Source organism: Camelus dromedarius, chromosome 15 (genome assembly GCF_036321535.1).
Source record: "Camelus dromedarius isolate mCamDro1 chromosome 15, mCamDro1.pat, whole genome shotgun sequence".
Lineage (NCBI taxonomy): Eukaryota > Metazoa > Chordata > Mammalia > Artiodactyla > Camelidae > Camelus > Camelus dromedarius.
The window spans coordinates 17,369,253-17,393,412 of NC_087450.1; the positions used below are offsets into that span (position 1 = coordinate 17,369,253).

The 24,160-nt window shown below is 46.6% G+C and overlaps 1 non-coding gene across 1 annotated transcript; it reads right to left on the bottom strand.

Annotated features, from left to right (window-relative positions):
* Positions 1 to 2,714: 2,714 nt before the first annotated feature.
* On the bottom strand, positions 2,715 to 2,820 carry LOC116157564 (U6 spliceosomal RNA). Its single transcript, XR_004141694.2, has one exon. It is a non-coding gene; the product is annotated as a U6 spliceosomal RNA (small nuclear RNA).
* Positions 2,821 to 24,160: the final 21,340 nt, after the last annotated feature.

The window sequence follows — 24,160 nt, forward strand, 5'->3', positions numbered from 1 at the left end:
GAAACCAACAATGAAAAAGTTAACTCTGGGTTTCTTAGAAAGAACCCCAGTGCGTGTGGCTAAGGAGACGCCCTCCACAGTCCCCTTGGCCTCCGCCTATGTCCTCCTCCAGTGGACAATATCAATGCCATGGCTGAAGGGTAGATGGTGTGTGAATAAGGTGTCCGCAGCAGCAACTTTAGACAAGGCTGGCAATGAACGAAAAGCAAAAAAGAAATCAAAGGGAAACACTGCCAATGCTTCTGTTGCAATTTGCATCACATTACCCATAATGATTTGTAATTTTATGTTTAAAGCTATTCTCTTTTTGCAGACACCTTGACTTTAAATAAGTGTCTGTTACCCCAAGGGACTGCAGCAAACTGTGCCTTGAATCCCACCATAAGATCCAGAGTGGGGTTATCCACACTAGAGTACAGACACCGGGCAGGACCTGTGGCCACACCTTCCTCCTTGGCATGAGGCTGCCGCACTGCACTGACCACGGTCTCTGCCTTGGTGCCTGTCACCCTGCCAAGGGCTTTAAGCTACCATCGTAGAAAGAACTGAGCAGCCTGCCTTCTCCCCTTGGCTCCCCTAGGACTGTCTGGTAAATGCACTAAAGGATCATCTCTTGGTCCTTGACATCTAGGAACCTACATATGCTTAAAAACAGCAAGAAAGTTCCCCAAAGAGCTGCTGGCAGAATGAGAGGTTGGATGGATTCCAACAGGAGTGCCACTTCTGTAACCCCACAAACCTTTAAGTGACGGGAGACCGAGGAAAGAGAAGGGATTATCGCAGAATGTTCTGATCTCCTTGTCAGAGCCTGGAAGCTCCTTGGAGCAAATGACTACACGGAAATGCAAGCAGAATTTCAGGCAGAAGCAAACTGAGGGGTGGGCTGAGGGCTATTTCTCCCCCAAACACATATTCTACACACTGATAGATACTGATGTAGTTTAAAGACGTAGACAATTACATGAAGTCCACAGCCAGTGCCTGGCGCATAGTAAGCCTCTCAGCTCTTTCTGTTTAACTAACCATCCAAAACTTAGTGGCTTAAAACAACAGCATTATTTAGCTCACAGTTCTGCAGGTGGGTGTATGAGGCTGGCCCTCTCACACTCTGCCGTCAGCTGCCCCGACGGCTGGGGCTGGCTGGTCTGCAGTGGCCTCAGCTGGGGCAGCTCCTCTGCTCCACGTGGCCCATCAGTCCCTGGCAGGCTGGCCTGGCCCATTCACCTGAGTTCCCAGGAGAGAAGAAGCAGGCATGTTCTTTCTAGGCTTAAGCGCAGAACTGTGCAAGTAACACCTACGGCATTCTTCTGGGCCAAGCAAGTCTGGGGCAGCCCGAATTCAAGGAGTGGAGAAACAGCCTCTGCGCTTGCTGGGAAGGGCTGCAAAGCCATCTTGCAGAGCAGTAAGCGTCGGGATTGGTGAAGGATCAAGGCCATTTTTGCAATGTACCACCGTAGGTAGCAGTAAACTCCGAGTGTATATAATTTTCAATCATTTCCAAAAAGAATTATGTTGCCATGTTAGTTGACAACCTCGGATGAAAAAAATATCTGGAAAAGCAAGACCATCAGACTGGTATGAGGGTACAAGGTGACCCCTTTGTTAATGTGCTTGCTGCCCCAACAGCCAACCCCCTCCACAGGGTCCCTCTCCTGATCCTGACCCACCTCCCGTCCCCTTCATGTGAGAACCTGGCTGGACCTTGCTCAAGTCCAGAACCCTGTCCTCAGGATCCTGGCATGTGGCTCAGGAGGCTTTCTGCATCTTCTGGCTCCTTGTCTAGCAATCCTGTTCCCTTGTGAGTTACTCGTCTTCTCAAGGGGGTCATTTCAGTCTCTCCGGGAAGAATGGAGGCTCTGTTCTGAGAGCTGGGGGCTCATTATCCTGATGTGGAATGTTTATTTCCCCCTTATTTTGGGTGTTAGTAAGTGGTTAGTGATATGTGGCCGGTGTCCATGAACTCATCCTGTTCCTTGTGCTGGCTGGATATTTGGAGGCAAGTGTGAAGAAACCCAGCTTTGTTTCAATGTGTGCTAACTGGCTTCTGTCACATTTTCAGGTGAGACAAATCTGTTTAGCGATTTCCATGCAGGAGTAGTAAATGAAATGTATTCTCTCCTCCTTCTGAGTCCCACTGTCCAGCCCATTACACACATGTACACATGGGAACTGCATTCTTCTCTTTCCTCAGCAGAGCAGACACTGTTGCTTCTCCATCCACAATTCCGTTTTCCATAGCCACCTTCTCACTCAGGGTGAGCATGTGACACCACACTGAGCTTATGAGATGTAGGCAAAGTCAGCCAAGTGAGACTTCCAGGAAAGCTTGTTTCTCTGGCTTTGAAAAAAAAAAAAAAATGCTGACAAGCCCTTTGCCCTTCCTCCTTCATCCTACCTGGAACATGGATGTGAGACTACAAAGTGCAGCAGCCATCTTGTGACCATGAGGACTAATCATGAGCTGAGGGTGGTAGAGCAAAATGATAGAAGAAACCTGTATACACGATGACTTTTTTTTCTGAAGTATAGTCAATTTACAATGTTGTGTCAATTTCTGGTGTACAGCATAAAGTTTCAGTCACACATACATATATATTTTCCTTTTCATATTCTTTTTCATTAGTGGTTACTACAAGATATTGAATATAGTTCCCTGTGCTATACAGTAGAAACTTGTTGTTTATCTACTTTATATATAGTAGTTAGTATCTACCAAAAATATGGGACACTTCACAAATTTGCGTGTCATCTTGCGCAGGGGCCCTGCTAATCTTCTCTGTATTGTTCTAATTTTAGTATACGTGCTGCCGAAGCCAGCACCACGATGACTTATTTAAGCAGCTGCACCAGTCCTAGGATTATGCATATTAGTGTAAGTCCCTGTTGGTTGGATTTTCTCTTATTTGCAGCTAAACAAATTCTTTACTGATATAGGTAGGATCCTTATTGGTTTCAAAGAAAGGTGGATTCACACAAATACAACTGAGAGAGCTGAGTATTTCTTCAAAAAGTCCCAAGAATAGATTAGTCAGAGAAATCATTGTCCATTTCAGGCTTCAGGATTTTACTGTAACTCGCTCGGAAGGAAAATAAGTCCGTATCAAGGAGAGTTAGAATGCCATCACCTAAATCATATTATTATATTTCATTAAATCTCAGATGCCATCCACTGTAAGGCGCAGCATTATTTTATGTATCACTACGAGAGGGAAAATGTTCTTGAGACATGCCACTGGTTTTAAGATGCATTTGCTTCGATTTCAGAGATTTTTTTTTTAATGGGGGGGGGGGTCTTAGAATCAGTGACATACGGTGTATGTTTGCTTCGTTGACTATTGCTTGTATCCCCATTAGGTCAAAGATCCTGTTGGCTTTGCTTTCTGCTGAGTCCTCCACACCTGGAATTGAGCCTGGCACAGAGCAGGCTCCATAGAATTTTTTTTTCCAATAAAAAATTGAGTTGCTAAAAAATTGAAGTAGAGTCAGTTTACAATGTTGTGTCAATTTCTGGTGTACAGCATAATGTTTCAGTCATACATATATATACATATATTCATTTTCATATTCTTTTTCATTACAGGTTACTACATTGAATGACTCAGTGACTTAGTCCCTGCCTTTCCAATAACTTGCCATACACCCTGGCTGAGCAAAGCATTTACCTTTCTCTGTGCCCCTTGTCTCCATAATGTAGTTCAACTGAACCTCACCAGAAATGAAGAAATAAAAAGCCCCACAAAAATGCAAAGTGGACCCCCACTCTTCATCACCATGGTGATGCCTCCCAGCACCTCAGATGGACCCGGGAAAGCCTGATGCTCCACCATCCCTAGAAACCTCTCTTTCCCCAGAGCCCAGTTCCTTCAGAATTAACCCTTTCCAGCCAAGTCTCTTCCAACACTCTGTTTGGGTTATTAAATGTGCTCCCTGCAAATGGACAAGAGGTGAGGAAATATGGAGGATTCTTCAAGGAAAGTGATGGTATTTTGCAACTTCCCTGAATTTCTCCAGGAAGAGGACATGCCAGTGTGCCATTGCCACAAAATATTTTAAAGTAATATTAGCCTGCATGTCTCAGAGAGAGTTTTTCCTAACCAAAATCATTGGGCTGGTGCAAGGCTCTGTGTGCCCCTCCTTCTACACGAACACCATTCAGAAATAATAAAAATAACAATAATAACTCACACACAATGAGTGGCATACCCTTTGCATATGTTCCCTCATTTAAACTTCAGCAAAAATGTATGGGATAGGAAGTAACATTATCCCCTTTTTACAGGTAGAAAAACCGAGGCATGAAGATGTTAAGTCACAGTATGTAGCAGAGCCTGACTCTGAACCCAGGTTGAGTAGTACCAGCATCTGTACTCATAACCATTATGCTTCTCTGCCTGGCAGCTGCCTTACACTGAATATCTAGTTGATGCCAGGCTCTGTTCTTGGCACAGGCAAGAATAAAGCCCAGTTCCTGCCCTGAAAGAGTTCATACTCTGGTGGAAAAGACATAGCTGCTGGCAGAGAGGGGTAAACAAAGCATCACAGAAACACAAAAGAAAGAAAAAAGGCCCCTGCCTGTGGGTAATCAAGGAAGGCTTCTCAGAGGAGGTGGCTTTGAGCAAGGCATTGGAGGGAAAGTAGGAGTTGGCTAGGTAGGCAAAAAGGAGGCAGGGTATCCCAGGGAGCAGAAACTTCCTGGAGGCTGGATCTGGGGGGAAGGAAGGAGGCAAAAGGCAGGGCTGAAAATAAAGGAAGGGGCCCCAAGGGAAGGGAGTCTCACTGCCTTGGTCAGGGGGCCTGAGATGGATTTACACAGTGAAGGGGCAGGCTTGCTTTGCATTTTAGAAAGAGCTCTCAGGTAGTTGCATAAGGGGTGATTGCAGGTTGTGGGGTGGGGAGGGGAAGTGGGGGTGCAGGCTGAAGAGAGAGCTGCATCCAAGTGGACCGTGAGTCTCACATGTCAGGTCAGCACTGTCAGGGACATTATGAAGTGGAGGACAGAAGGGAGGACAGACATGTAGACCAACTTTGGCTTCAAGTGTAGGAGGGAATGGACCCCCAGACCTACAAAACGCTCACTGACTGGATAGGCCTTCTGTGTGCTCACGTGGGATGACAGGGGTCTCTGGCCCAGTCTCTACACCACTTCTTAAACACCACCTCTCCGAGGCCGCCACATCAGGGCAGCCGCGGTGGGGCCGTGCACAAGCTGAGCACAGAGCAGAGAAAGCTGGCTGCTGGGAGAAAAGACTGAGGTAGACACAGGCAGGAGAGATGCGAGACCAGGGCACCCTGGAGAGTGGAGAGTTGGAGACAGCAGTTGCCTGAGAACTTTTCAGTTCCTTGAGGCCATACCACACTACCTGCAACCAAGCAGTTTTCTAGCATGTCCTTTTTTTTTTTCTTTTTTTTTCTTGTTTCCTTTTCTAACTTAAGCCAACTTGAGTGAGTTTCTATTTCCTGGAATTAACAGACCCCTAACACAGCCTTACACACTGTCCTGTAATTTTCTTTTTCACTTTCTAGGTTCCCTTTTAAAATACAAATGCTCCTGAGAAAGTAATGCTTATATTGCTAATACTTTAGGATAAATGGCTTGCATCATCTTCCCAAGTGGAGGAAATGTAGGAGGTGGCTGGCCAGGAGCACGAGCTGCAGGGGAGAGGATGCTGAAGGGGGGGCCAGTGGCTGTGAAAAGGCAGAGACAGACCTGGTGGCCCTGACAATCGCACTTCGGCCCAGCCCAGCGTGCAGAAACGCTCTTGCTGCCTTTGGGTCTGCAGGGGCTGGCTGTAAAATTCCTGGGGAGAGCTGTTCCAAAGCACAGGGGTATACTACAAAAGGTTAAAGAATTAGCTGGAAGTCTGGTATCTTCAGATCGGATCTATGAGCCATTCCTCATTCTGCAAAAATTTAAGATTCTTATATTTGCTCTGTCTAAAAGAGCCTGGTGTATCTTCATTCCGTTGCCCCAAAAACTTGATGCCTCACACTTGAGTAGTCACATCCCAGACAATAAACTGTTAATTCATCAGAAGAAAGTCAGCATTCTTCGGTACCTACCCAAACAAGTGGCTTTTTCAGTGGCTGGCTTTCGGGAAGTCCATCTGAAACACCTACGCCCTCAAAGAGCCTCCAACAGCAAGTGCCCAAGCCACATTCTTGTTTACTTGAACTTACTTATACCCTCTCTCATTCCACAAGGGACCCGAGGGGGCTGCCAACTTTCTGTGTCATCAGATCGTTATACCAAATCATAGCAAACACTGTCATATTTCTAGAGGGCTGGAAATACAACAATGACCAACACGAATAGAACACTCAAGACAAGTGTGCTAAGTCGTTCACCTGGATTAATTCATTCAGCCTGGGAAAGGTTACACTGGGTTCCACTGAATCCACACTGCTCTCAGTTGTAGGTTGCACCATTATGCACCGCTAAGAAAGAAAGAAAAAAACCTGTCAACCAGCTGAAAGATGCAGCACCAGTCAGCATATGCTAGATTGTACTGTCGAAACATAGACTCCGAAAGTTCAATGGCTAAAGAAGAAAGGTTTATGCTCCTGTCTCCTGAAATGCCCACTGACCACAGCTTAGCTCCACACGACCTTTACACGTGAGATCCAGGCCCACAGAGCAGCCTCCCTTTGGAACTTTGCTCATTGTTGAGGTGATCCTTTTAAAGCTCAGCCAGAAGTGATACGTCACTTCCCTTCACACTGCAGTGGCCAGAGCATGGCCACCCCTGGGCTCCTCCTGCAGGGACGGCTACGGCAGCAAACAGCAGTACAATTTCCTATTCCTATATCAATTGAAAGGCACATCCTGATTTCAGAGACTCACAGGTGAAAAACAGCACATCCTGGAATTGATGAAATATGGAACTTTCATCCCCAGTAGCCAGGTGAGGAATGGACACTTACATGGGTCACACAAGGTGCCTGAAACCTCAGAGGGGCAGACCTGGGGCTTCGGCCCAGGTATCACCAACTCCACCTTTAACCTGGTCAGAACAAGGCCTTATGTAGGATCTCTCGGGTCCTGGGGAAGCCCAGAGGACCCTTAAATTACTCTCCATTTATTAATCTGTCTTTTTAAAAGATTCTTTTCTTTAAACACATGTTGAGCCAGCACTGCGCTAGGTACAGCACTGAAGAGTAAGTCTCTAGCTCCCTTAAACAAAATATCCCAGATCAGTCATGGGTCAAAAGGGAGATTCCCAGAGGCCAGCTATTAGCTGTGTAGAGAAAGGCATGCACTCAGAGGCTAAGATACACGTGACCCTGTCCAATACAGGGCTGGCCCTAGTCGTAAATCACCCCGTTAGAAGGACTATTTACTCTAAGCAGAGGCCTGGTGCGTGTGGGTCAGGTGCCAAGAAGTGAGTGAGCTGGCCATCGGAATGTGAGTGTGGGTGGGGTGGGGGGAAGTGGTCACCGGCTGCCACTGAGTCACAAAGAGCTGAGCTGGGGAGGGCAGCGGGCCCCACCTTGGCGCAGCAGGAAGGAGCAAGGTCGGGAAGAGTCAGAGGTTGGGTGGGGCAGGGAGGAGGAGGAAGGCTGTCTCAGGTCCCAGCAGATCCCTGAGGTGGCTGGCAAACAGGCCTCTGATGCAAACACCACCCCACCCAGGGTCCAGCTGGCGATCCAGAAAGCTCCTTCTGGGATGTATGTCGGGGTGGCCATGAGAACACCCAGAACCTTGCTTTTGTCTGGTTTGAAATTCAGAAGCTGCTGACTGGGGCGCCCAATACTTTATTCTTAAGAGTCAAGAATTAGGATCCTTTAGCTCTAACTCCTTCCCAGAGCAAGGGTAAGCAAGTTTTCAGACTTCTAAAAAATGGGAAATAAGAAAAGCTGAGGGTTAGCAGGTAGTAGAAAGAACAGAATGGTTGGAGGGGATGAGGACAAAATATGAACATGAAATAGAGCCAGCTAGAGGAGGACGTTGCTGGTCATTCATGGCATTAGCTGAGCATGGAGTCCCGGCTCTGCGTTATAAAGTGAAGAGGGATTACCGCGCGGAGGAAGTGTGCCAGAGGCCAGTCAGACAGCTTCTGGCCTCCTGCCAAGCTCTGAGGCCAGGCTGGCCAGTCAGGGTCCTGCCTCCATGAGCAGAAGCCCAAACTCCCCCATCGGGGACCCCTAGAGCAAGGGTTCACTCACACACTCTGCCCAGCTGGGCCCCAACCTCCACATTCATCCCCTCAGAACCCTCTGCTGCCCTCTCTGGCCACTGTCCCTGTTCACGCCTATCTTCTCTCCATCCTTCAAGGCTGCCCTCTGGAATGACTCCAGCCCTCGCTGCACAAGTGCTAGATGTTCGTTCCTGGGGGTCCTTTGACTGCACAAAGGTGGGGACTCGGGCTGCACTAACGGAAAGGAAAGATGGGGGAATGTGTTGGCTCATGTAACTGCAGGGGCTGCAGGGGAGGAAAACAGTTTTCTTAACCCTCTTAGGGTTCCTGGCTGGGTCTGAAAATTAACCTGAGTCAGATTCACAGGAGAAAATCATACACTTTGATTTAATATAAGTTTTACATAACGTGGGAGCCTTCATAAAGGAAATGAAGACCCAAAGGAACAGTTAGACCTGAGCATTTGATGCTAGGTTTGATGAAGAGTGGACAGTCATGGAGGGACAGGGTAGGTTCAGGAGGAGGCGATGTAGCAAACTGGGGGGATTTACAAGGCCTGTTTATTAGGGTGCTTCTTGGTGTCCCTCTGTCTTTGGCCATAAGGATGCTCCTTTCCTCCAGATAGAGGGAGGGCATCTCTCATATGAGGATTTTGTGACTTGTTTCAGAGAAGAAGGGGTGAGGGGTGGTCAGAGTGACTTTCCAGCTCTGCCGTTTTCTCAAACTCCTTCAGCTTAAAATACTCAGTATGCCAAGGTGCCATATTTGGGGGTAGCGTGTCCTGAACCCCGTCATACCCAATATGAGGGAAATTCCAAGCCAGAGCCAGCAGCCCTGGGGAGCCTTGGAGGACTAGGGACTTAGACCCCATTCCTCCATCCCTGGTATGTTCTTCTCTTTAGGTCTTTTTCTTCCCCCTAAGACTGGAACATAGCCTTGTTGCTCACTGCTTCTCCCCTTACAACCTTGTAACCAGGAGAAGCTCCTCTGGGTGGTGGCAACCACCTCAGCCTCACAGGCGGTGACGTCTTTGAATAGAATTTGGAGGAAGATGGTGCTGGGAAGACCAGGGCAGTCTGAGCCACACAGATCATCAATGCTGTATCATCTGCTAAAGGTTGCAGGTGAGATCCTCACAGGGGATCCTCTCCTATGCTTGTCCTGCTGTTCCCCATTAAGCAGGCCCTCAATAAATGTTTGCTCACTGTTTAATTAACCCTTAAAACTAACGAGCCTGGGCAGGACCACTAATCCCTCAAACCTACCAGTGAAGTTTAGAGTGGGTCCACAACCCTCGGGAACTTTTGGGCTCTTTGGAAATCCAGGATAATCAGGGGAAGTCCAGACCTGCTGTGCTGCCATCAAGAACAGAAGGGACCTTTCTACCCAGCGCTCCCCTCCTCCTCCCCGCTCCCAGGGCAGGGAAAGGCGGCTTTCACGGGGAGGTCTCTGTGGGCCATTCCAAGGATCTGTGTTCATTTCCCTCCCACCAAAGATCCTGACCTTAAGGGCTGGAGTAAAATTGGCCAGTGATGGGGGTGGTAGCAGGCTCATTCACTTTAGCAGAGATGATACCAGAGTGTATCTTAGAAGACAGTCAAGGGTTATAATTTGTCATTTAACGTGCCGGTTTGAGGAGTGATAATTTCCATGCCTTTCAGCTTTATAATCGCTCTTGTTCCCCACCCTGACATCCCAGGGCTGCCCAGCACTGCCTCCTCGCCTCACCTCACTGCCAGCCTCTCCTCCCCATCTTCCCCGGCTCTCTCTTCTGAGAGCCAGTCTGCAGATTCAAAGCAGGGCGGGTTACACTCACTCAGTCTGTGAGCAGTCATTGATTAATCTGTCAGTCGATAAGTACTTAGTGAGCATCTGTTATGTGTACCAGACATTGTGCTGGGAGCCAAGAGGACCCCTGAGAAGTGTAAAAATGGACCAACCCTCCAGGAGCTATGTCTACACACAGACACCCCTGAAGACAGATGATACTGGACTGGATGGTCTTGAAGGTTCTTTGAGGCACTAATATTATGTGGTTATAGACTAAGCGATTGGGTTTGGGCGAGGCCCTGGTGGATGGGTAGCATCTGGCTATCTGCTAAGAGGCAGGTGTGGTGGGAGAGATTATAGTCCAAGGACTGGGAGAGGTGAGGAAATAGGAAGATACTCAGTATGTTCATGCTTTGGCCAGAGCAGAGGATTTTTAGGAATAATAGATTTAGTGCAATATTAGTTAAAGATAATGAGTGTGTAATGTATCTCATAGACAGAAGCAAGCCAGAAAGAATTTGAGCAGATAAAAAACTAAAGTTGAACTAAAGTTGAGTGTTCATAATAGCATTCATATCCCACTTGCCCACTGCTGCCTCTGCAATGGACACTGTTGGTTTTGCACTCAGCAATCACCCCCACTTCTGTCTTTCTATCAGAACTTTAATTTTACTTAAGATCTACTCATTCCCCCATGTTGCCATGTGCCTCAAGGGAAGCTGGCCCCACTCTGTGCTCCAGAGTAGGTCTGACTGGCCTATCTTGCCAACAATTGGTTCTGGAATGAGCACGTGGCCCAGTCCTGGCCAGTGAGTGGTAAAGGAGAGTCCACTAGGGAACCTCTGAGAAAAATGTCCTTGTTTCTAAGAGACACTCATAAGAAGACATAGTCTTTCTTCTTACCCCAGACATTGTCACATCTGGAGGTGGCCCTTTTGCCTCTAGTCTGAGGATGAAGCCAACAATGAAGGTAGCAGGGAAGAGAGATGGAAAGAACTTGATTCTCTGATTATACTGTTGAGCCACTGAATCAGCCACCCTGAACCCTGCCCTTCCTGTTACGTGACTTAATACACTTCCACATTGTTTAAGTTGCTTTGAGTCAGGTTTTTGTTACCTGCAGCCCAAAGCATCCTCACTTGTTCCTCCCAGCTCTTGGAATCCTTCCCCCCCATTAAGCCCACTCTCCACTTTCACTGGGAACTCTAGTCCCATGACCCTTCCAGTTTCTCCAGTTCTATCTACTCTCTCCTGTCACTACTATCTTCCACGTCATCCCAGAATTTTTGCACGGTAGTTCACCTTCACTCTTCTCTTGCCAGCTCCCTGCAATCCTCACTCCCCACCAGCCCCTGCATACTGACCCAGTGAGTCCCCAGCCACAGGTCCATCCATCTCTGTCTTTGCTACTCCCCCAGCCCTGAGCTAGAGTAACAAAGTGTTGTCCAGGTTTGCCTGAGACTAGGGGCTTCCTGGGATTCCAGACTTTAAGATGCTAAAACTAGAACTATCCTGGGCAAACTGGGATGGTGGCTGACCCAAATGGTGGCTGGTGAGGCTGCTAGGGAAAACACCCAACAATGTGGTCAATGGCTATTCTCAGTGCGTTGCTTTCCAGTTTCCACCTTAGCTTACCCAGCCTGGCAGTCCTATTACCCAGCCTGGCTAGCCTGGGACAATCCACCCCCTTCATCCCAGGGCTGGTTTTAACTGTTTCCCATGGCTCTCAACCTGCCTACCTAGGTCCCACCACACTCCCTTTGCAGCTGACTTCCAATTTCACAGAGAAAAGAGAGACTGTTGGCCACAAAGCCCCTCACCCTCCTGCATGCTTGCTCAGAATGCATCTCCTTTCCTGCTGCTGGAGGAAGCCTCTCTCCATCCCAATGCAGTCATCAGAAATCCAGAGGCCACCTCTCCCTTCCTCTGCGCCCACCTCCAGTTACCATGCTCTCCTCCTCCGTCCATGATGATTCAGGTCTCACTTGCTGTCTCTTCCTAAGTCTCCCTTCAGCCTGGACTCTGCTCCACCGCTGCTTTTGCCAGACTCTCCAAGGACCCATAGGACCCATTACTGGGCCACATCTCAAGCCACAGCTGCCCAGTACATTCCTGTCCTCCACCCCCTCCTTGAAGCCTGCCCTCCTCCCTTGGCCTCATGCCCTTCTCCTTCTCTGGCTGTCCCTGCTCAGTCTCTGTCTAGGGCTTCTCTTCCTCCGTCTGCACTGTTTCCTTCTCTCCTTCTCAACTGTATACACTTATTTTGGATGATTCCTTCTGTAATCATGGTTTCAACTATTATCAAATCCCCACAACTCCTCAGTCTGCAGCTCAGGCCAGGACCTTTCCTCTGTGCTTTGACCTCCACATGCCATGAAGCCATCAGTGTGACTGTTAAGGTCCACGGTTTTGGAGTCAGACAGATCCAGGTCTGAGTCCTGGCTCTACCACTTATTAGCTGTATGACCTCGGTCAGGTATCTTAAGCTCTCTGTTCTTCATTCTCAATTGTAAACCAGATTTCAAAATGTACTTACCTTATGTATGAAGCTGTTGAGAAGGCTAAATGAGATTATGTAGAATGCTTAGTAAAATGTCTGGCTCATAGTAACAATCAACGTGTTTTTTTTTAATACATATATATTATAGCATTATTTTATATATATAGCATTTAGTTGCCTTTACTCAGCTTTTTTTGCCCCAAGCTTTTATTTCCTGAATTGTGAGGCACTGGGCAATTAAAATCATTTACTCATTAAAAACAAAACAAAACAAAAAACCGTAAGGTAGTTGCTGTACTCTCTCTTTATAGGTGATGAAACTGAGGCTCACAGAAAAAGCATCACCTGGCAGCAGCTAAACCAAACTTTGAATAGACTGATGCCAAAATCCTTCTTCTCAGCCACTACAATCAGCCCATCTTTCAACACAGTCAAGTCAAAATTCATTCTCTTTTCCGTGTCCCAACACTTGCCCTTCTGCTTAAAATCCCATTTTGCCAGAAGACTACCAATATTTACCTTGTCAGAAAAATCAACCCTCCGGGGAAAGGAAGGATGTGGAGGGGGAGGGTGGTGCTAGTCTCTCTCCCTGCAGCCCCAACCCCCCCCCCATCTAACCCACCGGGGGCCCCATCCTCTTTTCTCCACCCACGGCCCTTGTCCGCTTGCAGCCCCTCCAGCTCTTCCAGTGGGGCCATCGCTGCAGCCCCTGCCGGAGTCGGTACCTAGCAGGGCACCCATAAATAACTGTTAAGGACTGGCTGACCCTAGTCTTGCCCCCAAATCCACCCTTGGCTCCACTGCTAGGGTGACATTGCTAACACCTAACTATGTTCACTTCATTCTCCTGAAGGTCCTCAATGCCCTCTCCCCTCCCCATTTCCCCAGGACAAAATGGAGAAACAAGATTCAGGCCAAAGAAAAGTCCTGTGTATAAGTTTTGGGGGCCCCTTGAAGGAAAGGGCATTGCCAAGGTCTGGGCCTCTGAATCTGTGGCCTGAGGTTCAGGTAGGATTCATCCTCCAACAGATGCTGGGTTTAAGAACCCAATAGTCGTTTCCAGGTCTAACTGATCGGCATCCCAGCCCTCCACGTGTTATCCCCTTCTTCCCAGGAGGGGTCAGTAGTGAGCAAAAGGTGTGGCCATTTTGCCACAGGACTGGGGTTGGTGACCCTGCTTCTGGGCTTCCTATCCAGTTGCCTGGGCAGGAGTCCGAAGAAAACACTCCAGCCACACAATTGGTCTTTCATTAGCATCTTTTCTGGCAGTCTCCGGGAGAATTTAGGACTGAAGCAACTGGAAACCAGATTGGTTTTTCCTTTCTCCTAGTCTTGCTCTTGCAGCCAGGAGACTACAGGCTAGGAGGAACGGGGTCCAAACTTGGCTTCCTGGGTGCTCCCCACCACCAGCCTGGGCACTGACACAGGCTAGGGGAGCGTTGTCATGTTCATTGCTCCTGGGGCATTCCACCCCCCATTCCATTCCACACCCGCCCGCCCCCGCTCCCAGGGTGACTCCTGCTTTTTCCTGCACAGCAGCGGGGGCCTGCTGGGCGCGCCCCTTAAGTGGCACATGTCCTGGTCATTCCTGGGGTGGTGCCGGGCTCACCCGGTGTGTAGCCCCGAGCCGGCCACACAGCCTGTCTGAGGTTTCTTTGGATGTCTCCCAGTCCCCACACCACATTTTGGAGTCGTTTCGCCTGCCCCTGCTGGAGAAAAACACCGAATCTGGAGTGGGATGAGAGATGGCCCAAAGACCTGGCTTGCTCTCCAGCCACTCACTTCCTGGAAAACCACGTGAAAAGGGGAAAGAGATCTTCTCAGTCAGTCAAAAGGACAGTATTGATCAGGGGCCCCAAACTGTCAGAGTGGTGGAGGGAGAGGGGTGGGTAAGAATACCAAACAAACCAAGGAAGAACCATAAGGATAGTATCTTACTTGCTGTTAACCCCAGAGCAGTGACTGACACGGTGGGGACATGAATCAATCAGCCTGGGCTAGTTTGTGGCTTATGAACATCAGCTTCTTCCTCCCTGGAGTTCTAGAACTTAGAGCTAGAGAAACCTAGAGAACACCTGTCACTGTCAGCCCTCATTTTAAGGGAGAGTCCTAGTGCGTCAGGTGACTTGATTGAGGCCGTGCGGTTCTTGCTGTTAGTTAACGATGAGTCACACCTGCAACCCAAGTCCCTCACTCTCCTTCCATCTATTGTCCAGTGAGCCTCACCTGCCAGGTGGGGAGGCCGTGAGTGTGGTATATATGCTAAGGAGCTGCTGTTAGGGAAGCATTAACCAAAGGAATGGGATTTCCCTTAGGTTAAAGCTTTATGTAGAAACAATTTTGTGTTTCAGCAGAAAACTGAATCATCTGTTTGTATCAAGCATAGCACATCCTCCAAGTTTATGAGGTTCAAGCTCTGTCCATTGTCTTTCAGCTATTTTTCAACTCTATAAATTGTAAGTAATTCATAGATCTGTAAATTTTGTCCTGTCTGGTAGAGATTTGACTTCTCCCACCCCCACCCCGCTGGCAGGGAAAAAAAAAAACACTTCTGTCTTCATTTGCAATTCATCTCAACAGAAGAACTCAGCGTAAATTTGTGTGCTGTTTTGACTTTTCCTTTGAAACAATTATAACATCTATCTGCCTGGTCCTATCATATCATTTGAGCAAAGTAAATTAGCACGTGGTCTTTTTTATATTTTTATGGAAATCATGATTTTACCTCATAACAATGTCATACCTTGTCCACTAGACCCAGCCATCCCACTGTGTTAGCCCGTAAGGAGCTGCTGGATGAGTCTGTTTCTGTGTCTAAATGAATCCAGCCAGAGCTACTCTTCTCTGGGTTTACAAGGGGGGACAGTGTGTCCAGGGACGGCTGGTAGGCTGGTCCGGGGTGGCTGACCTGGGCCCCGCATCCCCACTCACTCATTTGTGTTCCTCTATCAACACTGTATCGAAAAACTGTCAGGGAAGTGGTCCTAATGGCTTCTGAGAGCAGGAGGCTGCCCTGGAAGAGAGGCAGAGGGCCAGCCCCTGGGAGTAAGGCTTACACACGGCACGGAGATAGCCTGGCTGGAAGCCTCTTTGGGTCATCTTTTCTAAATTGGAATTCTTTTCTGCCTTTTTTCTTATGGGTAGTTAGGACACTGAAGATAATAGGAGTACTTACCTACTCCACTAAAAAGAGGTGGGGGAGGAGAAGGGAGGAAGCGAAAGCGGAGAAAATGAACAAGGTGGCCACTGAGTTGCTCAGCCTGTACTTCTAGCTAAGCTGGTCTTATGGCCACCACGCTCCCCTCCCTGCGCCTCTTTTCTTAGAATAACTCAGCCTTTTACCCTAGAGGTCTTGAAAGAAGGTCATGGACTGAACCCCAAGAAAATGGGCAGACCCTCCTAAATTCCTCCATAACAACAGCAAGTTCTCATCAAGATGAAAGGAATGTCGCCCCTGCTCACACCCTGTTATCACCCTCCTGTTCCCATTTTCCTGTAAAGCCCCAGGACCTTTACCCCAAGACGGGCTCCCAGTCTCTAAGGCATCAGCCTGCCGTGCCTGCCTTTGTCTGGCACAGCAATAAAGCTGTTCTTTTCTATCCCCCCCAGACTCTGCCTCCGACTCTCAGTTTGGCTCTTGGGGTAGAGAGGCTGGTTTTTCAGCAACAGAAGTGAGGGGACAAATGGAAATGGGAGAAATGAGAGAGTGAGAGCAAAGGGGAAGGCACAGAGAGCAGACCAGAGTGGTCTTCCCACCAGGATCCTCTGGGCTGCACAAAATGGTCTAAGACACGGCTTTACACGAATAACACAGTGAGTGAAATCGAGCAGGACCCTGTGGGGCCCTCCTGGGCACAAAAGCCTTTCTGTGACCCCGTTTCTTGTTTGTAGGAAATAGGCTTCATTCAGCCTCCTTGACCTTCCCCAAGTTCCAAAGGGCAGGTTCAAACAGCTGCTAATCAGGGAAGGGAGGGGATGCAGAGACAAGGGAGGAACAGTCAGGAAACAATAGTACAGACTTGGGGCAGGGTCCTGGTTCCTCCTCAAGGAATAGACACAGTAATACCTCTGAGTTCTGCAGAAACTAAGGCCCCCAACCCAGGTGGAGGATGACAACTTCTGGCTGAGCACAGGTTTCTGGAACACTGCCTTGTGATCTCACCAACCAATCAGAAGAAAGTCACACACCCTGCACCCCTCTCCCCAAATTTTGCTTTTAAAAACTCCTCCCCCAAAACCATCGGGGAGTTCGTGTTTTTAAGCATGAGCCACCTGTTCTTCTTGCTTGGTTCTGCAGTAAACCTTTCTATGCTCCAAGCTCTGACGTTTCCGTTTGTTTGGTCTCACTGTGCTTCGTGCACATGAAAGTTTGTTGGGTAACGTGATGAGGCTATTCCCTGGCCACTCACGACTGTGTGAAGGCGAAAGCCTGAGTAGGGTGCTAGTCTGTCTTCAGAGCCTGCAGTTACCAACAGTATCTAGCTGGAACTTCATACCATTGTTCTGTTTTCATTGTATTTATTTGACTGCTTTATAATTTTCTCCTGTTATAGCAAAGGATACTGGTTTTCCATTGATACTAAGCTTCATTATAAGTAATTTTATTTAGGGGGAGGGTATAGATTGGTGGTAAAATGCGGCATGCTTAGCATGCAGGAAGTCCAATCTCCAGTACCTCCATTAAAAAAAAAATGAATCTTATTACCCCCAACCAAAAAAAAAAAAATAATAATTTTATTTAAGTTTTTAAAAGGGAGTCAAGAGAAAAACACTAATGTCAGAAAAATTAAGTTAATATTAGGGTATGCAAAAATCATGAGAATGGTGCAAAATGACTGGAATTGGGGACTGATGTGGAGAAGGAAAGGGAAGAAGACAAGAAAGGAGAAAATCAGTAAGGGTGAGAGAAGTGAAACTAGGCTGGGGGCTGACAGACAAGAGCAGGACCAAGAGGAGTGGGAGGAAGGGCTGCTTTTGTATTTGGGGTTTGAGGTAAGGATGAGTGTTGGTCATACATGTGAGACAGGAGGGAAGGGGGCAGGGGACAGCCACTCAAAGAATGACAGCAATTTAACACCAAAATGGTGGAAGATTCACCAAAATGGTGGAAGATTCAACTTTCAGTTGGCCTTGAGGATTAAAAGGTTTGACTTCTAGTAGACCTTGAGCTTCATTATATGCTCATTGTAACATAAATAACATGCTTGCAGGCGCCATAACAGTCCCAAGGCTAACTGCAAAAGGCCAAAGAATGGGCAGTGGCCCAATTTCTGGGAGTTCCAGCCCCTTCCCCAGGATAGTTGGAATGGTCCCACTTGTAGGCATGTGAAGCTACTGAGCCCATAAAAACTGGCAACACCATGCCTAGCAGCCCCTTTTCCCTCCCTCTTCTTTGGAGACGGCCTGGACTCTGTCTCTGGAGTGTGTACCTACTTTTACTTTAACCTGAGCACCCAATTCCCACACCTCTTTCCTTGCCTTTCTCTTGCCTTACACTCTATGCAATATACATCTCTCTAAATGAATTTACTCAACTGTGGCTCACACTTGAATTCTTTCCTGCATGAAACCAAGGACCCACACTTGGCGGGGCACATCCCAGGGGCTCAACCAAGACCTGGGACATGGCCCTCCACACACCCCACATCCGTTTTCTTTCATCACATGCATCCTGATGTTCATAGCAGCACTATTTACAATAGACAAGACATGGAAACAACTTAAATGTCCATTGACAGATGACTGGATAAAGAAGTTGTGGTGTATTTATACAATGGAAGACTACTCAGGCATAAAAAAAGAATAAAATAATGCCATTTGCAGCAACATGGATCGATCTGGAGATCATCATTCTAAGTGAAGTAAGCCAGAAATAGAAAGAAAAATATCATGTGATAACACTCATATGAGGAATCTAAAAAAAAAAAAAAAGAAAAAAGAAAATACTAATGAACTCATGCATAAAAAAGAAACACTTGCAGGCATAGTAAACAATCTTATGGTTATTGGGGGAAAAGGTGTGGGAAGGGAAAAATTTGGGAGTTTGAGATTTGCAAATGTTAACTACTACATATAAAAATAGATAAAAAACACAAACTTTTTCTATATAGTACAAGGAACTATATTCAATATCTTGTAATAACCTTTAATGAAAAAGAATATGAAAACAAATATATGTATATATGTGAATGACTGGGACATCATGCTGTATACCAGAAACTGACACATTGTAATTGACTATACTTCAATTAAAAAAAAAAAAAGATGAGTATTGGTCAAGAGGAGTCAAAAGGAGTATTAGTGTCTCAAATATATCCCCACTGCTTAGGAGACAACGGGAAGTTCTTCAGGAAAACTGGGCATGGTTTAGGGTGGCTTTGACCTTCAAGGAAGGGAAAAAAAGGTCTCTGTCGTGGGCTGCCCTGCCGTGAACTCCACACTCTCTTTTTCTGCCATTAAGCAGCTACTTGAGTAGATATCGCTTCATTTTTTCTTTCTTCATTGGTATTCGTAAGATATTTTTACATGTCTAATTGCGAGAACTTGTTCTAAGAAGCTTGAATTCTCATGCCAAGTCACGAAATTAGTGTCCAGTAACTCAAAGCCTGTCTGCTTCACTACTTAATTTAGAGATATACTGGTTGGCACGAGTCTTCTGGTGCCAAAAAATCTTTCACTTCTGAAGACTCCTAGCCAAGCTCAATGAAAAATACAACCATAAATACTCATTCCAATGATTCCCCAGGCCATAGTCACAAAGCTTTTACATTGCATTTACTCAGGGCTCCCCAGCCAAAATCATCTCATTTATTCTTCTCCAGGGTCCTTGGAAATGTCTGCGCACACGCCGCCCCCACCCTCCTCACTGTGTACCTCCTTCCTTGCAGGCCTGGTATCTAGATGCCAGGTTGAAGCTGTGGGCCCCGATTTCCTGCAGTAAAAAGTTTCTGGCTCCCTGGCTTACCATGGGGTGATGCTCTGGCCAGAGGCAATGGGGGCTGAAACCTGGGACTTACGGCTTTTACAATGGTAGTTCCTTGCTACTGCAGCTCAGATGTCCAGGCAGAGCTGAGGATTCCCTGGCAGTGACCTGCAGGGTGGATTTGTAAAGCTGATTTGCATGAGGAGAAGCAAGAGGGAGGTCTTAGAAGGACAGAAGAAAACTGGTGTGAGTTCACATATTATAGTGCTCCTCTCCCTCACTCTATGAGCTGTCCTCTAACCCCTGGATTTCACTTAGTCCGTGGAGGCTATGAAGGAGAATTAGTAATTAGGCTAACAGATTGCATATTCTTATGCCTGCCCTTAGAACGGTCAACCGACCTGACTGACCGGTTGCTACTCACAGCTCCAGGCCCGTTGTTAAAATAAAACTATTGATTTTACTGTTTCTGCTTTATTCCAGTAATCAAAAGTAATAATCATACTTGGTTTCTGGGTTGTTCTCCAGAAAGAAGGTCATGGAACTGTAACCTTACAAAATAGCCTGAATTACCAAGAAGACCACGCCTTGGGCGCTTATGAGATAAAGAGATGGAAAAAGTGACAACTGCTGGCCTCTATAGAACTTGTCACCTGGGGACATCAAGATGCCACTCTAAGTCTTATGACAAGAAAATGATCCTGTTGATTGTTATCCATGTTTTACTGTTTGAGCTATGGCTGTATAACCACTGTGGGGACCCTGTTCCCACAGTGGGTCCACAGTTTTGAAGGCACTAGCCTGCTGTGAGTCCCCTTTGCTCAGCCAGGTAATAAAGCTGCCTCTTTCCTTCTATGCTCTAAGACCCTGTCTCTGAGTTTCAGTTTGACTCGTCAGAAAAGGGGGCTGATCTTTTGGCAACAGCTAGCTGGTTCCAAAAGCCAGGCATAGACCAGTCACTAGCCAGGGCCTACAAGGATAAGCTGTGAGGCCCTACTTGTGTGTCCTGGGACGGCTGCAATATCAGAACTAGCTGGGGAACTTTAGAAATCCTGATGCTTGAGCTCTGCCTCAGACCATTTAAATCTAGAATTTCTAGGGAGTAAGGTAAGCTTGGTATTTTTAAATTGAGGTATATAACTTATTGTTGTTGAGGATTTTCCTGCCTCTTTTTTTTTTTTTTTTTTTTTGGTGGGGGGAGGTAATTAGGTTCATTTAGTCAGTTGTTTTAATGGAAGTACTGGGGATTAAACCCAGGACGTGTGCGTGCTAAGAATGAACTCTAACCATGAACTATACCCTCCCCTCCTTGAGGTATAATTTAGATATAGCAAAGTACACAAATCATAAGTATAAAGCTTAATGCATTTTTGCACCTGGGTAACTACCACTGAGATCAATATTCAAAATGTGGAAAGCTTCCAGCCCCTCTGAAGGCTCCTTTCTGATAGATAGATAGATAGATAGATAGATAGATAGATAGATAGATAGATAGATAGATAGATGAGGGCCCATCAGATCAGAAGCCGGGGCAGCCAGCACCTCTCTTTTAAACTTTTCTGGTTCTCCCAACTGCTGGTGTAGGAGAGGGAAAAAATTTTTCCTTTCATCCATCTTAGGTTCATTGGTTGTGGCTCTGTAAATTAGACTAACAAAAGACAGAATAACAGGAGAGAAACCAACACATTAATTAACACATGCATTACACATACGTGTAGAGCACTCAGATGACAGAAGAATAAAAGATAACATTTTCTAGAAGTGACAAGACAAAGGGAAAGGACTTTGAACTTCAAAGGGCAAACTGTGGGAAGGCAAATATATGGGGAAACTACTAGAAGATAAGGACTAGTATTGGCAGCGTTTGTGAGGCTAAAGGTTGATAAGGGTCTAGAGTTGTCTCCACTGATTAACGTCTGACCTTCCCGGTAGGGACTGGAGGGAACACCTTTACAAATTTCTATCCTACTTTTCTAGGCAACTCGAGGAAGAGCAAGATTTTCTTGGATCTGTTTCATCTCAATTGACTTTAGCTCAAAATAATTCTCATGCCAAAGTGCATTTTTTGGGGTGACAGTGCAACCCTTGACAGGAAACCCATGTCAAGCACTCTGGGTCCACTCTTGGGTCCCCTCACTTGGCTTGAGGGGGAGAAAAATGAACAGGACTCCAGGACAACTCTCTCCCTATTATCTGCAGCACGGAATGCCTGATGGGATAGTGAAAACAGAGCTCTAGTAGGTTTTGGGGGATTTCTGGTTTTTAGGGCCTTTTGCCACCCCTGCCTTGGGTCTTTTTGTTTTTCATTTAATAAGTCCTGTTTAGAAGGTCCAGCATCTTTCTGTTGCAAACCATCACCACTATCCATCTTCCAGAACTTTTTAAGCATCCCAGACTGAAGTGGTACCCATCATATTAAACCCTTTCCCCTGTTTCCAAACAAAAGTTCATGTGCCCAAAGCACAATGAGGCCAAACAAACCAAAACGTTGGAGTCTGGAGCAGATAAATGTTATTGCAGAGCCAAACAAGGAGAACAGGAAGCTCATGCTCAGGAAAAACAAACTCCCCAGTGGTTATCAGGGAGGAGTTTTTAAAGGCAAAATTTGGGGTGAGGGCTGCATGGTGTGACTTTCTTCTGATTGCTTGGTGGTGAGGTCACAGGGTGGTGTTCCAGGAATCTTGTGCTCAGCCTCAAGTTGCCACCCTCCACCTGGGCAGGACCTTAGTTCCTGCAGAAGAACTCAAGAGATATTATTGGTTCCTCTTTAAGGAGGAACCAGGACCCTGCCACAAGGCTGCAGTGTTGTTTCTTGGTTGTTCCTCCTTTGTCTCTGCATTCCCTCACTTCTCTGATTAGCAGCTGTTTGAATCTTCCCTTTGGAACTCAGGGAAGGTCAAGGAGGCTGAATGAGTTCTACTTCCTACAAACAAGAAACAGGAGACATGGAAAGGATTTGAACCAGGGAGGACCCTACAGAGCTCTGCTCCATTTCAAGACTGATTCTTAGAAAAGCAGTTTCAAATCTCCCCATTTCCCAGAGCTACAATCAGTTTAATATTTGAGTTTCATGATCCCAGCACTTCCTGCTCTAGGGGCTGCTGATAGAAAGTGAAATGGTCAGGATTCTGAAAGCAAAGGCACTCGCTAGAGGAGGATGTCTGAAAATGGGAATTGTAGGCCCCACAGCCAGGAGCTAGACTTGTCAAGACTTTCCAGCCTTCTGGTTTGCATGAAGCAGTTCTTGTCCCGAGGATGAAGCTGTTAGACATTAAGAGCCCAACAAATTAGGTCTGCCTGCTAGTGACCAGAACTGTTTGGGCATTTCTGGGGCCACCACCTTTTCTAGACGCTTTTCAAGGTCAAGGTCTTCTCTAATAAAGGCCATCCAGCTATTCCAGAGTGGCTGCCTTCTCTTCATCAAAACAGGAGTTAGAGCCCTGAAGAGGGAGGTAGGCATGGAGCTCGGTCAACCCTGGCCAAGAATGGGGCGTTAGAAACTCACAAGCTCAAAAAAAAAAAAAGAAAAAGAAACTCAGAAGCTCTTAAGTTTATCTTCCCCATGTCAGGCTCTGCTCCCCAACAAGCTTCAAGGGAGCAACTATTTTGTGCAAGTCCCCTGAGGGACAGAGAGAGAGAGAGAGGCAACAAATTTACCATCTGGTAGAGGAGAGAGTGAGGCATATAAAGTGATGAATCGATGCCCTCAGAAGAATATGGGAGGAAAGACTTCCCTTTCCCCTCCTAGTTTTGTTGCCGAGTCCAAACTCGTTCTGCTCGCCGCACAACAGGCCAATAAATTGGGAGACGAGGTGTTGAGGAGACGAGGCGTTGGGGCAAGGAACAGCAACCTTATTCGGAAAGCCAGCAGACCGAGAGGATGGCAGACTAATGTCTTGGAGAACCATCCTGCTCTAGTCAAAATACAGGGTCCTTTTATACAAAAAATAAGGGAGTGGGTGTGGTTGATTGTTGTAATCTTCTTGCTGCAGGTATCCCCGTGGGCTAGCTCATGGTGCCCCTGTAAACCTCCAGCAAAACAAAGGTTATTCTCTACTGCAGTTTCAATAGGTGGGTCCATAAAATAAATGGGCAACAGGCAAATTAATGGAAGAAAAGGTATACAAACATTGATTTTTAATATTATGTAGACAGAGGCATCACAGGGAAAAAAGTGAAAACCCCCAAAATTGGTAGGACTTGAGAGCTTATGTGTCATCTTATGGGGAGGGGGAGAGGGATATAGGTCTCTTAGGGGAGAGTAAATGAGTTTTAGGAAAGATGAATGGGCCCTTAAAGGAACAGATGAGAGAGGGGATAGTTTGTGACAAAGTTTGTCCAGGTGTGATGTGGACTTCTAGTCTCCTCTCCTGTGATAGGAATTGCTCTCTCTTCCTAAGTTAATGAAACATCTTCTTGAATGAGGGGCTTTATGACAATTGAGTTCCTTTTGGAGAATCTGTCTTTAGGCAGACAAGAGGAATTCAGAGAAAGCCTCTCCCTGCATTTCAAGTGCCTTCAGCTCAAAATAATCAATATACCAACGCAGTATATTTTTGGGTGGCATGCCCTTAACTCCTTCAATAGCATGAGTAGAGAAGACAGAAGTAATCCTGAAGCTGTGTGGGATGCTGTTCTGTTAAGGCCACTGCATTGGTTTATACAACTTTGGTGTTCTTTTAAATAACAGCAGAAACTAACATCATAAAATTTTATTAGGGTCAGATGTGTGCTAAGCACTCTAAATGCATTAATCTGTTTAGTTGATATAACAGCGCTAAGAGGAGTGTATTATTATTATTATTATCTATGTTTTACAGATGAGGTTAGATG